Genomic DNA, 16,175 nt, shown 5'->3' on the forward strand with positions numbered 1-16,175 from the left:
TGTAGGGGCTGCTGAAGAACAGTCAAAGAGAAGGGGTTCTAGACACGAGGGTCTGGAGTGGGAAATGGAAGGAATCAGAAAACAGGGTGCTAGAGAGGTAGGCAAATAATGAATTCTAATTTAGACAGCCAATGTTTATTCATTTCTTTAGTCATCGATTCTACAAATATTGTTGCATGCACATGCATGAGGTATGGAGCTGCAGCTGCAGCAAAGAATAGCATGTGACCTGAGGAAAAAAGAAAGTAAAATTTTGATCAGGGCTATAAGGGGCATGAAGAAACAACTGGGGTAATTGTAGAATAAAAGACGAGAAAATTCTTTCTTTGGGAGTGACAAATACGCAGAGACTTGAAGGATAAGTAGGAGTTAGCCAGGCCAAGTTTGGGGGAAGAGGAAACATCATATGCAAAATGTTGGGGGGACTGAACTAAGACCAACTTGCCTGGAAAAGAGTGAAGGAGGGAGAAGTAGAAACATCCACCAGGGGAGACAGGCCTGGGTCTGTCATATCAGGTCTGCACGCAGTGTTAAAGATTTCAGATTTTTTTCTAAGAGCCACCAGAAGGTAATGTAAGGTTGACATGGAAAGACGATATCCTCTGTTTAGCTTGATTTACACGGCCAGATTTACTTTACTGAAGCTTCTGGGTATTGCCCCAGAAGGTCCATGCAGCTAAGCTGTTGTTGAGGGGTCAGAGATCAAGGTTTTCACTGCTGTGTCCCTAGCACTCTGCAGGCTTTGGACACCATGGGTGATGTAGCCAATGAAACAGTTGGAGGAGGACTCTTATCCTCAGGATTAGATGTGGATGGTTCCCTATGTCAAGTGGCAGGGCACAGGCATAGAGCAGGGACCAGGGGCAACTTGATCTGAGTTGAGATGTCCTCATAACTACTGAAAAGGGTCTAAAATGATTCTGCAAAATATTTTGAATCCATGCAGATAAATACAACAATAGAGTAGCCAGAAATTATTGAAAAGCTTTCTCTGCATTCATTCTTGGATTTTGAATTACCACCCCTTGGTAGGAGGTGGGCAGCTAGTCAATAACAGATTTAAAGATCTATTAGCCATCATTTGCTCAACCACTTCTTTTGACACATAGTAATAGCAATTCCAATTTATTCTATACCCACTATAACCCAGGCATGATAATAACTGCTTTTCCTATATCATTTTATTTAATCTTCATAGCACTCTTGCAATTTAATTATTCTTAAACACTTTTATAGATAAGAAAACTAGGGACTAAAGCAGTGGTTTCCAACTGGTGTGCTGCAAGAATTTTTAAAGCATGCAATACCTGACTGTGTAATCAGGGGCACTGACTTCTTGTCCCTTAGATTGTCAATAAAAAACAAAATGACAACAGCTAACACAACAGTAACCATTCGGTGTGAACCATATTTTGAACCATAAATACATAGGTCGTATAATAAAGTTGTATCTTATTGTCATGTCACATATTAGAGTTACATCTGATTGGTTAATTCTGGTATCAGAAATCCTTATATACAAGTATAGGCACCTGTTTATTTATTTATTTTATTTTTTTATTGATTAATTTTTGTTACAGATGATTCTCCTTTTTTCCCCCACTGATTCCCCCCTTCCCCTCCCTCCCTGCCCCTTCCCCAGATTGTTGTCCATGTCCACTGTTCATGCATACATGCGTATAAGTTCTGTGGTTCATCCCTCCCCCACCTCCCCATTCCTTAGGGGATTGTCAGTCTGTACCCCGCTTCCGTGTCTCTGGGACTACCCCATTCCTCAAACTGTTATGTTCATTATATTCCACAAATAAGTGAGATCATATGAAATTTGTCTTTCTCTGTTTGGCTTGTTTCACTTAGGATGATACTTTCCAGGTCCCTCCACGTAGTTTCAAAGGATAAGAGATCTTTCTTTCTTACCGCTGCGTAGTACTCCATTGTGTATATGTACCACAGCTTTTTGATCCATTCGTCTACTGATGGGCACTTGGGCTGTTTCCAGATCTTAGCGATTGTAAATAGTGCTGCTACAAAGATGGGGGTACATATATTCTTTCTTATTGGTGCTTTATGCTAGGCACCTGTTTTTTTAAAAAAGTCACTTTGGAGCAAAAAGAGTAGGTGATTACTATTATTATTATTTTTTTTTTGGTAAGTCAATCAAAATTATACTTATTTTTTGGTCATATTGACAAAAATATAATATACATTTTGATGTGCCATAGAATTTTAGTAATTAGTTTGTGTGTGTTATGAGAAGGGTTGAAAATTGCTGGACTAGAGAAATTAAATAATTTAGAAATAAGAAGTACAAATTGGTAGTTACAAAACAGTCATGGGAATGTAAAGTACAGTATAGCAAATATAGTCAATAATATTGTAATAACTATGTATAGTGCCAGGTGGGTACTGGAAATATTGGGGGGATCACTTTGGAAAGTATATGACTATCTAACAACTATGCTAGACACCTGAAACAATACAAAATAATATTGAATGTTAACTGTAACTGAAAAAACAAAACAAAAGAAACTCATAAATTGTAGACCTGCGCGTCAATCCAGGTTGAGCTGGTTCTCTGAATATTCCTGTCGTTCTGCCTCCCAGATGAGAAAGAGGAGACCAGGAGGATAAGGACTTAAAACAAGTGTGGACTTGAACCCAGGCCACATTAAAAGATGAATCAAAAGAAATAGGTAAAATTCATTGTGCCATATATTTTATTTGACCCAATAATTCTAACATATAATTTCAATGTTTAATCAGTAGATTTTAAATTCACTTTTTATACTTTCTCTTCAAACCCAGTATATATTTGTATACTTACAACAAACAACACAGTGGCCTAATCACATTTTGGGTACTAGGCACTTGGTAGGCACTTTGTAAATTCTACCTGTCAATCACAAGATATGTACTTGGAAATCTTTTAATTATTTATATTAAATTTAGAAAATGTAACGTATATAATTAACAAATGTATTTCCATTTTGCTTTATTATGCATTGTATAGTCAAGGGGCAGCATATTTTGTCATCTAATTATGTTCTATAGATGATGATTCAGAAACAAATTGTCCTTTTCTCGCTCATGGGCAGAAAAGGTCCCGAAGTCACCTGGGTGGCAGGATGAATCCAGCCTGGGGAAGCGGACAGAGGCGTATGCTGCTTTCTCACTGACTTCAAGAGTTGACGGCACATTTACCAATGAGGACGGAGCAGAAACCACTCAGTTCTATGTGTACCAAGGGAGGGATTCATTGGTGATATGGACCTTACTGTCAGAAATATCGGAAATGAGCGGCGACTTTCTTTGGGAGGAAGAACTGGTTTCAAGGAAATGAGAGAATGAATAGATAAATGTCACCTTTATTTAATGATTTAGATATTAGCTTTTTTCTTTTGAAACTATAGCAAAAAAAAAAAATCAAGATGGGAGCTGGCTTAGATTGAACACCAAACTTGAAAACGTTCCTTGGTCTGTCAATCCAAATTTCCCTGTGCAACGGTGCTCATCACCCCTCATTCCCTTATTCCTCTTCAATATCCCTCCCTCTGGAACCATCTCACTTCAATTGCGAGCTGATTTCATGATGGAGCAAAAATGCCAATCAATCGCTTGGCCATCAGTGGGAGAGCATCTCCAATCTGCATTAGCCTGCTGGGCTGCCTTCCAGAGCATTATCTACTACACATGAATTATTACCGAAACATTACTGCTGTCAGCACATTCCACTCCATACAACTTCCTATTATTATTTTTTTGGCAGACAACATTGAAATTTTAAACAGTTTAATTTTTCTTAAGTAATGGGAATTCGGTAGCTCTAGAAACAACTTTTGGCCTCATCAGTGAGCATCCACTCACAACAGTGGCTGGGCTTTGAGGCAGGTAGGGAGTGGGGGCCAGCATTGGCGGAGACCTGGCCACCTTTTGATTTGTTTTCCCCTTTTTGAATTCATCCACTTCCCAGCATCATTTCTCTTTTTTATTTATTGTCAATCGCAAAATGAGGCTTCTGGGATCCTAATGTTTGGGTAACAGAGTAGAGGGAGCCAGGGATAAATCAGCTTGACGTCAGCAGGGTCATGGAGCATTGCTTGGGTCTTCTCTCACCAAAGAACTCGTGTGCTCAGTAGCACTGAGAATAGCTGGGCTGTCTCTGTGATTCATCTGGACTCTACACTATGATGGAGACAATAGATTTGGTTGGGAGGCTCCTGAACAGAAGTAGACATTTTTTTGTAGTAGACATCTTTTAAAACTCTGTGGCAAAATGGGTCATTTATCATTCTGGAGAGTGTTGTATGTGCGTGCGTGCGTGTGTGTGTGTGTGTGTGTGTGTGTGTGTAGAGTTTGGAGAGCATAGGGTCAGAGTTGAAATTCAGTTGCTGATACTCAGCAAGAGAAGGCTGTCAAATCAGGTGGGTCCGCCATTGTTGGTCATACCTGCTGAAACACTCCAAGGGAAACAGAGAGCCACATCTAGTCACATGGAAAGAATGAAGACACAAAGGGACAAGGGAAGGGAAAATTTCTTTTAAAATATTCTTTTTATTTTTAACCACTTTAAAAAATTTTTTATTTTTCAATTATAGTTTACATTCAATATTATTTTGTATTAGTTTCAGATGTACAGCATAGGCATTAGACAATCATATACTTTAAGTGTCCCCTCTCTGATATTTCCACTACCCACCTGTCACTACACACAGTTATTACCATATATATGTATATTTTAATCCTCATCCAAGGATATTTTTCCATTTATTTTCAGACAGAGTGGGTGGGAAGAAGGGAAGAAGGGAAGAAGGGAGGGAGAGAGAAAAACATCAATGTGAGACACATCAATTGGCCGCCTCCTGCATGACCCTGACCAGGGCGGGACATGGAACCACAACCAAGGTATGTGCCCTTGACGGGAATTGAATCTGAGACTGTTGGGTCTGCGGGCTGATGCTCTAACCACAGAGCCAAACTGGCCAGGGCAGTTATTCCATATTAACTATATTTCCTATAACTATTTTTTTTTATATCCTCACCCGAGGACATTTTTCCATTTTTTGTTCAGGTAGAGTGGGAGGGAGAGAGAGGAACAGAGAGAGAAAGAGAAACATCAATGTGAAAGGGACACATCGAGTGGCTGCCACCCGCATGACCAACCAGGGCCGGGGACAAACTGCAACCGAGGCACGCGCCCTTAGCAGGAACTGAACCCGGGTCTCTCTGGACCGCAGACCAATGCTCTTAACTGCTGAGCCAAACTGGCCAGGGCTTCTATAACTATTTTGTAACTACCAACTGAAAAAGAAAATTTCACATCCCAGGCGAAATGTAAGAAACCACTAACGATCAGAGATGCACCCAGAGAGGAAAAGCGGGTGCGTGGTGTCCGTACGGACTGTGGGTGCTGAGGCCGTCCTTGGCCTTGATGCCGGAGCTCCTATACCCTCTCGTGTGGGCAGGATCCAGGGTAAGCGGGGCCTAGAGCAGCAGGAAGACACCCAGAGAACACTGCCTCGGGCAGAATGAGGAGGTGGAACGAGAAATGGCTCCTGTTACTCGAGTTGGCTCCTATTTGCAGCCTGCTGCCACCCCCAGAGGGCGGAGGGTTTAACCTCAGACAGAACTCTAGCAACCGTGGCCCTTCCCGTACTTTCTCATCAGAATACCACATGCTGAGCGTTTGCCATGAATATGCTTAGGCAAATGTTTGGGTTACGAGTCCAGTTTTTACAGGCCCGGTGATTTTACAGTGAGAACTTTCTCTAGCAGTCTCAGCCCTGTTCCTAGTCCCCTCTCAGACAGGTTTATCTAGCGAAGGGTCCCAGCTGGGGTGGAGGCCACTCCAGTCCCTGAACCCGTTGCAGGAGTGTAGACAGGACCCGTCCAAGCAGACTTCGCCCTGCGTTGAGTTGGGAGTAGAGATTGTCCACTTTCCGAGAACTTGGATGAAGCCGTTCAGCCGCATGGGCTCCTGGTTTTCGCAGTCTTTCTCCTGGGTAGTCCTTGGATCCCATGACCGAGGAGTCATTCCTGTGGACTCGAGTAAGCTCTCTTCCTGTGTAGACTTGCACAGGGCAGGCTTCCTCCCCTTAAGGTTTCTGGGGCCTCCCAGAAACCACCTTAGTTTTTAATGATCTTAGAGAGAGAGAGGGAGAGGAAGAGAGTAACATCGATGTGAGAAGAGAGAGACATTGATCAGTTGCTTCCTGTACGCACCCCAACCAGGGGTTAAACCTGCAACCTGGGTATGTGCCCCCCCCAGGAATTGAACCTGACACCTTTTGGTGTAGGAGATGATGCTCAACCAACTGAGCCACACTGGCCAGGACAAAACCACCTTGGTTTTCCCAGTCACCTCCAGAGCTGTCATCAGGGAAGAGGCCTTCTTGATCTTGAAGGGGACTTTTCCTTGGGCAGTTTTCAGGGGGATGAGGGGGAGGGATCATGGATTGGTAGGTACTGTTCTCTAGATTGGCCTCTGCTTTAAACCAGAAGCCCAAGGCAAACCATTGGTGCTCATCGACCTTGATCATTATTTAGATTCCAACTATGGATATTTATGTCTTCTATTCAGAGGCATAAAAACACTCTTTGCCAGTTTATCTGGTTATTGCTTTGATCATCCCAGAGTCTTTGTATAGTTCCCTGGACAACAAAGCTTGAGGCCAAACTTATGACAAATGCTTTATTGTGTGCATGTGAGAGAGGCCATCCCAGGGAAGCAAGACGGGGGCAAGAAGGAACCAGGCAGGGCAGACAGAAAAGCAGACAAAGGCAGTGCATGGGTAAGCTGGCCAGCTTCGCCAGAAAACACAGCTTCCCACGCCAGGCTGATCCTAGAAATTGAGAGCACATTGGCCTCAAAGAATTTCCATTTTTGAATGTTTGCCACGCAGCCAAAACCAACTCTTTATGTGGATTAGCTGATTTGCTCTCCACGCAGTGCTGTTCCTAGCACTGTTTCATGGCAGAGGAAATGGATGTACAGAGATGCTCGAAGGTAGTAGAGACAATATTTAAACCCAAGACTTCGGCTCCAGCGCCTGTATGCTCATCCACTCCATCATATCGACTTTCTGTACCGGGACGCGTTTCTGTGCATTAAATATTCCTTGGGTATTTATCAAAGGTGACAGCAGTCATGGTAACTGGATTCAGGATCCTTTTTAAATCTACTGGAGGCTTGCATCAGAGATTTTACAAAATTAACATGCCTCGTCCCCCCAGGAAGGTAGGTCTCAATTTCGGCGTAGGCATATACAGGGTGGCAATGTCCCCAGATGAGCCTCATCAGCTGTGAGGATTGAGAACCACGGTTAAATCTTTTCATCAGGCTCTCAGAGAGGAATAAAGGTAGAGAGGATGTCCAAATCTTCTTTGAAATGGGCTAGAGAGGGTTATTTCCAGCCCACAGCCTTTTTCTTAGTCCTCTTGATGGCAGCTTTTGGCAATGCTGAGTGTGTGTGTGTGTGTGTGTGTGTGTGTGTGTGTGTGTGTATCTTTCTGGCCCCCATGTGTTTTGCTCATTGCTCTGCAGTTACCTGCAATGTCTCAGGGAACATGAATGAGGTGTGTTGGCTTTGACAGAATATCACTAAATATTCCTGCTCACATTGGGTTCCACTAATTCTCTTTAAGAATACACCCGGTGTGAGGGCGCACAACCCCCTTCAAAACTTACTTGTGTGTAAAGTTATTTGATGAGGGTTCTAGTAATTAATAAATGTTATCCGGATCCAGGGCTGTTGTCTGGTAACATGTGACAAAAAATGTCCTACAAGGCATTAGTAACACATTCCTGACAGATGATGCTGTAACCAGCTGTCCCTGGAGCAGATTCATCACGACACAGAGATAATGTTAAAACAACGCATTCCGTTCTCGTCAAATGCACGTACCAGAAAGAAAAACAAGTAATGATTGTGGATGCTGGTGTGTGTGTGCGCGCGCGCCCGTGTCCAGAAGACAAATAAAAATTCGTAGCTGTTTAAACCTTCCAAAAAAGATCTCTGTATGCAAATCCAGCCACCTGTCTGGTCACTGTTAGCAACTAATCTCTTAAGTCACTACAACTTAAAACTAGAATAGATCGCTTTACAGATAAGGAAGTTGACACTAGGGAACTGATTGCTAGTTGGAGACAGAGCTAGGATTCTACTTCATTCTTGGTCTTCTAGCGGCTAGTCGGTTCTAGATGGTGTTCAGGAGAATTCTTTGAGGTTTAGACTCTGCTTCTCTGGCTAAGAATTGTTTTAAAGTCCAATTCTTTGGACCCTGAATTTAATATATAGTTATGTATTCTGGACAGTATTGATATTGTGCTCTGCAATGATGAGGAATTCGATTAATAGGCAAACACTGATCTAGTTTCACAAAGGGGGAAATGTGAATTATAAAAACTACAGGAAAGTGATCTTGATGCTCACTCTTGAAAAAAATCCTAGAGCACATAATTAAGCAGGTGGTCAGTGAACACATAAGAAATAAAGAGGTGATCACTGGAAGCATCCATGATTTCCTAAAAGCCAAATAATCTTAGTCCCTTTTTGGATATCTTTATTAGACTGTCAGATTCGGATGGCGGTGCTAGGGTGGGTAGTAGACATAAAGAGTAACAATACAGTAAGGCCTATGACAGTGTCCCCTGATGTCCTCCGGAATGACCTAGAAAATACAGGCTGTGTGTGGATTTGTGGCTGGTAGCAAAATGCTATTCAAGAGAGTCGATTTCTGGAATGATATCTGAGGGGAGGGAGCTCTCTAAGTAGCAACTTAAAGGACGTTTGCCTGTCCCTGTCATATTCCAAGTATTTATCAATGACGCAGATGAAACATTGACTATGTGCTTATCGAATTTGTGATGACATGGAGCAGGGGGTCAGAGAATATGACAAATGATATAAACAAGTTTCAAAAGATCTTGTTATGGGAAACGACGGGTTGAAGCTAACAAGATAAATTTAACAAGGATCAAGGTAGAAGTTTGGTTTTTAGGTTGGAAAGAGAGCTTGGTTTCACAAATAAAAGATGGGGAGGAATTGGGTCAAATGTAGTTTATATAAGAACTATCTGACCATAGACTCTCCTAGGCTATGTATATGTAAATATACATGCATTTTATTATATGTGCATTGTCTACCATGCGGGTTAATTTATGTATAAATAATGAGTGTCCTGTCTTCAGCGGTGTCTCAGACCTCAGAGCACTGCAGTGAGTTCTGGGCCCCGTGCTGAGGAGGGATGCTGGCAAATAGAAGAACGGAGACCAGAATGCTTTGAGAGTGTCCGTGCATCTGTCCACAGGAGACCGACTAAGAAAGCTGGCGACGCATTTAGGAAGAGGACATGTTGGGAAACAATAACAGCTGGCTTTAGACTTGAAAGGGTCTGCTAGAGAAGATGAACTGGATCATTCCACTGCACTCCAGAGTGAGAACCGGGGCTCTTCCCTGAGAACAGGGAAGTAGACATTGACTTGACGCACAGAAGATTGAAACAATAGTTGGCAGTAGCTGCATCCGAGGTGACCAGCTCCTGCGTGCTGACGGGGTTCACAGCCGAGGCGGCATGCCCATCCAAGGACCAGCATGCTGCTGAGAAGATTCTAGCACTGGACGTGTGGGTGGCCCGAGGGAGCTCCATGACTCTGGGGTTGCAGTCTGTTCTCTGGGTCAGGCCACCTTTCCTGACCCCTCAGTGGTGCTTGGTCCAAACTATGGAAGACCCTGTTTACCTTGTCCTCCAAACCCATCCCTGATAAGATCAAGAAAAGGGAAATAAGCATCTTCCCAGAGAACTGGGGCTGCCAGGAGGTTCTGTTCGTTCCAGGGTCGGCGCTCTGAGACCTATAGAGAGCAGCTGCCCTGCAGACAGCCCAGATGCCAGGGAAAACTCGGCACTTCAAATGGCAAGGAGAACAGCCACCCCTTTGAAGTACATGTATCAAAGCTTTAATAACAGCTAATAAGACTATTATGTTCAGTTCACATCTCCTGAGAATATCAAGTCAAAGCCTCCCTGAGGAAAGAAACCATTATATAACTATTCTTAGGGTTTTTATTCACCACCTCCCAAAATCAATTCTTAATGAAAAGACTACAACAGTTATTTTGGATTAATCGTAGAACAGTCATTAAATATTAATTGATCTGTCCAGATTTTTTTTTCCCCCAGTAATGAAGAAGTTGGGTAGTGGCTAAAAATAGAACCCAGGACAGAGCCACCTGAGTGAGCCATGTGGGCGGGGACAGGTAAATGTGTGCCCCGGCTGTTGGGAGTCCCTGCTGTCCCAAAGCTTCTGACAGTGGCAATAGTGAAATCTTCCCTGTGTGAAGGGTTGACATTTCCAGAGTGGCTTTACACAGACCACATCCGGGAGCCCCCGGGGACACTGACCCCTTGTACTTGGAACAAAGGACAGCCTATGGCCGAAGAGTAGAGGGTGGGGAATGTAGCCAGGCAGGTGCCGCCGGCACCCATTCAACCACGAGAGGTTCTGTGGAAGGAGGGGAAGCCTGGGAAAACTGACAGATTATGTACCAGAAAGTGGGCATTCTTATTTTAAATTCCCAGCTGAAGAGCCCAATGGGGAGGAAAAAAATATCCATGGGTTGCTCAAGGCCATCCGCATTTTAAATGGCAGTGCTGAGATTTGAACCCTTGCCAGCTTGATAGAGTCTCTGAGGGTCTATATTCGCAGACCATGGAAGTGTGGCCAACGGGATTTTTTCCAGTTTGAGGCATATACACTCACCTGTGAAGATGTCTCAAACACCAAGCTGCCATCTGCCATTTCTGGTTCCCCGAGGAGAGGAGGGGTCGTATGTAGCCAGGCAGAGGGGTTAACGCCAGAGAGCGCCAGGGCGGGTGGGCACTGGGAGGCCAAGGATGTGCTCAGGGCAGCCTGCAGCCCTGGGGGAGCCTCAGGCTTCTAGAAGGGCAATGTGGGGGAGTGCATGGCAAGGAGGGACCGGGATCTGAAAGCTGTCTGGAGAGATGCAGACAGGGAGGACCCCTTCCCGGTCTGAACCACTTGACCAACCTCTCCAAGGCACAGGGACCCCTTGCCCCGATGAGCCAGGCTTCCCCCCAGCAACTGCCCCGCATCCAGGGAGCCCAGCAGCAGCAGCAGCAGCCGAAAAGTGTGCACAAGGCAGAGCTGAATGGGATGGGGGCGAGTCAGCAAGGTGACGCACAATGAATCCTGCTCTTTCTGTAAAGGAAAAAAGCCACTCTCGGGTCTATTTTTAATTCATGGGGAAACGTTGGCCTTACCTCACTCGCCTGCTTTCTGTGACTAAGAAGTGAAATAGTGCCGTGTCCTTAGGATAAAACAGAGATGCAGCTATTTCTCTTGCACGGTTTGAGGAGACCCCATGATCAGGGCAGAGGGGGGAAAGGGTTTCCAGGAGAGAATCCGAGGGAACTCGAGTCCTCACGAATCCATCTTCTTGCCCTTGGCCGGGGTTGTAGCTACTACCCCCGTCAGAGAAGCATCTGGTGTGAGCAAGGGGCCCGAGAGTCTGCCTTTTTAACACTTTCCTCGGCACTGCTGAGGTGCACACTAGCTGGTGAACCCTCTCTTCGTGTCAGCACCTCCTGTCTTTCAAATGTCCGAAGTGTTCATTGGGGCGGCAAGGGGCTATTCAGTTCTTGAGACTCTGGACAGCGTTGGTCCTCGAGTTCTCCCTGCATGCCTGGCCTGATGCCACCCCCAGTGACTAATCAGGAGGACCAAGGTAACAATCACTGGATTTCAGGACCAACATGGGTGGAAATAATGATGAAAGGGAAACATTTGGTAACATTTTCCAAGTTGGGTCAGGTTTTTGCAACATATGTTTCTTCTGTGTGTTCCTATTCTTTCCAGAGGGCCCACTCTCGTGCTGCTGTTGGGGTAATAGGAACAACTGTGCACATCTGTCTCCTTGGTTATTCTTCGCGCTCAGCTGCCCACTAGTCAGACATGGATCCCTCTTGAGCGGATCCCATGGTACGTGGCACGAGTAGGCACGGTATCCTCTTCTGCGAAGGGTTTCTGACCAGCTCCAGCACGGTCAGGTGGGCTGTGATTACAGCGCCATCTGCCCAGGTGGAAACATTTCTGTGCTCATTTGGAGCAAAGGTTCGACCTGCAGAATGGTCTCGGTTTCCAAGCCTCTCGGGAGGAATGCGACAGGGCCGTCCTCCCTTGGCTCTGGTCCCTCGCCCCATAATTCCAGGTCGTGTGGATTTTCCTCTCCAGCTAATAAAACTGTATATCTTCTCTCATGGTCTCAGTCAGACCCTTCTCAGCAGTTGGCTTATGTGTCCTGTAAACGTGACAGATTCTGCCAAGAAGAAATGCCTGTCTGCTTTCCCGGCACAGAAGGGTTTCTTGGCTGACACTCCTCCAAGCTGGGCAGACCATGACAACCCGCCAGCCCGCAGGGGTCTGAAGGCCCTGTCTCACCACGCAATAGCCCTGACTGCTGTCGGGCTCCCCCAGCCTGGGCGTTTGTTATGGGGTGGGGAGCCGCTCTGCACTCAGCAGCTTACCCTTGAACTTCTAAACCCGACTCCTGGGAAGCAGTTGGAAAAAGGACTGTGACTCGGTACAGAGGGCACAAGAGGCAAGGATTCCAGACCACACCTGCTAGTTTCGAGGCCTTCAGGGAGCATGTTATTTGATTCTCTGTGTCTCGGTTTTATTTCCCATGACTCCGAGGGCACTGGACTCCTTCATTTATTCATTCACTAAATAAATGCTAAATTAATGTATGTTTTGCAGCTAGGTGCTACACAGAGCTCTGTAGCCAATACAAAGGAGAGGAAAAACCACCTTTTAAAGCAGCCAATCAAAACAGGCCTTAACTAAAACTAGGCCTAGTATCAGCGTGATTGGCATCGATGTGAAGCCTGTTAGAAACGCAGACTCTTGCTTGAGTCCCACTCCAGACTATGAATCAGAAACTGCCTTTTAACAAGATCCCGTCGGTGACCCGTGCATCCGTTAAAGCGTAAGAAGTACTGAGCGCACTGTGGGCAGTAGCACACATCGGGTCCTGATCCTCAGTCCTCCCTTTCAGGAGCTCATGGTCAAGGATGGGAGGAGGAGACTCTGACAAACCCCTACTCTACGGTGTGGTGGATGTCTTTACAGAGATGGGAATAGAAAACTACAGAAATTCAGAGGAGTAAGTGGTTGATTATGCCAGTCATTCATTCATTCTAGACATACCAGAACCTGTGCTCCCCGCCGGGTACTCTCCGGCATGCTGGGGCACGCAAAGCGTACTAGAAACAAGGATGGCTTCTTTCCTGTAAGAGCAAGGCCCACTGTGTCTCCCCTTGCTTTCCCACACCCATCTCGTTCCACTCTCTGTTGTCACGGAATGTATCTTCTAGTGGGGAAGGACATGTAATAAACAGATATATGTACATACACATACCTCCAGACCGTGATGACGGCTGTGGAAGCAATAAACAGGTGATGTGTTAGTGATGGATTGCAATGGGGAGGGGCAGTGGGAGCTACTTTTGGAGAGTTGTCTCAAGAAGCATCCTTGATGACATGGGATCTAAACGACAAGGACCAATCATGGGAGGATCTGATCTGTGGGGGTTGCAATGAGAGAGTTGTAGGGAGGAAGGTCAGGCAATGGGAGGCATCATGGAACTGACCTCTTCTTAGTGCAGCAGGAGCTCAGGGGAGCTGGTAAGAGAAAATGTCAGGAGTCAGCTTAGTTGGGCCTCGGTTAAGGCTAAGAGTGAGTTTGTGGCAATATGCACTGATACATACTTACAACCCCTCATTCTGGTTGTTGGATGGAGACCAGCCTAGCAGAGGGTGAGGCTGTAAATGGAGGAACCAGGCAGGAGGAGGCCCCTGCCGTCGTGCAGCTGAGTGATGTGGGTGTGGACCTGGAGGAAGCTGGATGGTATGGAGATATATCTTGGGCGTAGCATCGAAAGTACCTGGGAAAGCCCTGGCTGGTTTGGCTTAGCAGTTAGAGCATTGGCCCATGGACCAGAGAGTCCTGGGTTCGGTTCCCACTAGGGGCACATATCTCGGTTGCAGTTTGTCCCTGGCCCAATGGGGTTGTGTGGGTGGCAGCCAGTTGATGTGTCTTTCTCACATCGATGTTTCTCTCTCTCTTCCTCCCTCTCTCCCTCCCACTCTATCTGAAGATACATGCAAAAATGTCCTCGGGTGAGGATAAAAAAGAAAAAAAAGAAAAAAGAAAAAGAACAAAAGTACCTGGGAACGATCTTTTAGAGGCGATTATGAGATGGGCTTTGAAGAATCACTAGGATTCACTAGTCAGACATTCAAAATTCTAGGTTTAGAAGGCCAAAGGTAGGGAATGATGTATTTTGGAAGCAAGGTTGGCTTATAGTAGTCTTCGGAAAGAACCAAAGGGAAAGAGAATCCTCTGAAATGCATCTTTCTCCTGGATACGCAGTCCTTTACCTTTCACAGTGGCGGTCCTCCGATGTGGCGACTTCCCTGGTTCTGGCGAAGGCTTTCCAAATCCTTCCCCCGAGCTCGTCCAACTCATCACCCGGGAAGCCAGAGAGGCCCTTCCCTTTTTCCTTCCAGGAGCTCAGACCTGGGTCCTGGATCTGCCCATGTGCACCATCTCTTAGAGGAGACTGTTCTGGTCTTTTGAGAAGTATGTTTTCAGCCCCAAACTCCAGAGCTGCCCCAGAAACCGCTCCATTCAAGCAGGAAAATAAATGTGAATCTCACTAACTCAGCAGCCCGGCAGCTGCAGACGATCCCATTATGTCAATCACCATCAGCAGCTCACTGTAACTGGCGGGCTGTCATCCTCCTGGAGATTAATTGCTGGGAACCTGTTGTATGTATTAATATATCACTTATTCATATTGATCTTTCACTCATTGATCTTCCATCTTTGCACATGGCCAGGTACCTATCATTCTTGTGATCTGATTTCTGGGGCCAATCTCTAGTCTCAAAGAGCCCCTCCTGGGATTTCTTAGCAAGCCTAGTAGCCCCATGAAGGCTTCAGGTCCACACACCACAGTTGCAGCCAATCTCTTTGTATCTCCAGAGAGCTAAGGTACTCTGCGACTGCTACCTACCCTCCCACAATTTGATTTTTAATCTCTTAAGTTCCAAATCTGCCATCAAAGCACTACAGTCAGGCTGTGATCTGAATCCTCCCTTGAGTAGTTTTAGCACCTGGCCCCTTAGAAATGTGAGTTTCTTTCTCATTCATCTTCCCACCTTCCCTGTGCCGGCTCTCATCATTGAACCAGATAGAGAATCTGAGGTCACCCTCATCCTTCAAATGGAGAACTCTGATGCATCTGTTATGAGCTGCATTGTGTTCCCCAAAATTTACATGTTGAAGTCTTAACTCCAGTAGAATTTACATATTGAAGTCTTAACTTCAGAAAGGGACTGGATTTGGAGATAGGGTCTTTGAAGAGATGGTTTCAGTAAAATGAGGTCGTACGGGTGGGCCTTAATCTAGAATGACTGGTGTCAAGAAGAGGAGGTTAGGATACAGACACGTGTACATGTGGAGAAAAGACCATATGAGGACACAGCGAGGAGGAAGTTGTCTTCAAGCCAAGGAGAGAGGCTTCTGAACGAAATCAACCCCATGGACACCTTGATCTCAGCCTTTCAGTTGCAAAACTATAAAGAAATAAGTTTCTGTTGCTTAAGCCCCTCCCCCCAAGTCTGTGGTACTTTATTATGGCAACCCTAGCTGAGTAATACCCCGTCTTCCCTGTCTTCCCATAGATGGCACCTTTTCTGAGCTGATTTCCCTAACTCCTAGATTAGTTTGGGTCATGCTACTGTCTGCTTCTTTCTCTCTGTCTTTTCACTGCCCTAACATTCATCAGCCTACATTATAATTACTATTTAATTATTCATTTTTTTAGAGTCTGGTAGGCTAAGGACAAGTCTATCTTGTTCACTGCTTTGTGAGATATGGAAAATAACTCTAATATCCATAACAGATAAACCTCCAAATCTTGGTAACTTAGCATAATGAAAGTCTCGTTCTCAGTCGTATCACAGTCCAACATGACCCAGGCTTCAAGGACTCAAGTCTCTATCTATGGTTACGTTTTCCTCTGGGTCCCTGAAGGGTTCCGAAGTTAGCTGGTAGGTGTGGGGTGAGAAAGTGATGGTTGGTTGGCGGTTTCTA

Source organism: Molossus molossus, unplaced genomic scaffold (assembly GCF_014108415.1).
Source record: "Molossus molossus isolate mMolMol1 unplaced genomic scaffold, mMolMol1.p scaffold_m16_p_20, whole genome shotgun sequence".
NCBI classification, from domain to species: Eukaryota; Metazoa; Chordata; class Mammalia; order Chiroptera; family Molossidae; genus Molossus; species Molossus molossus.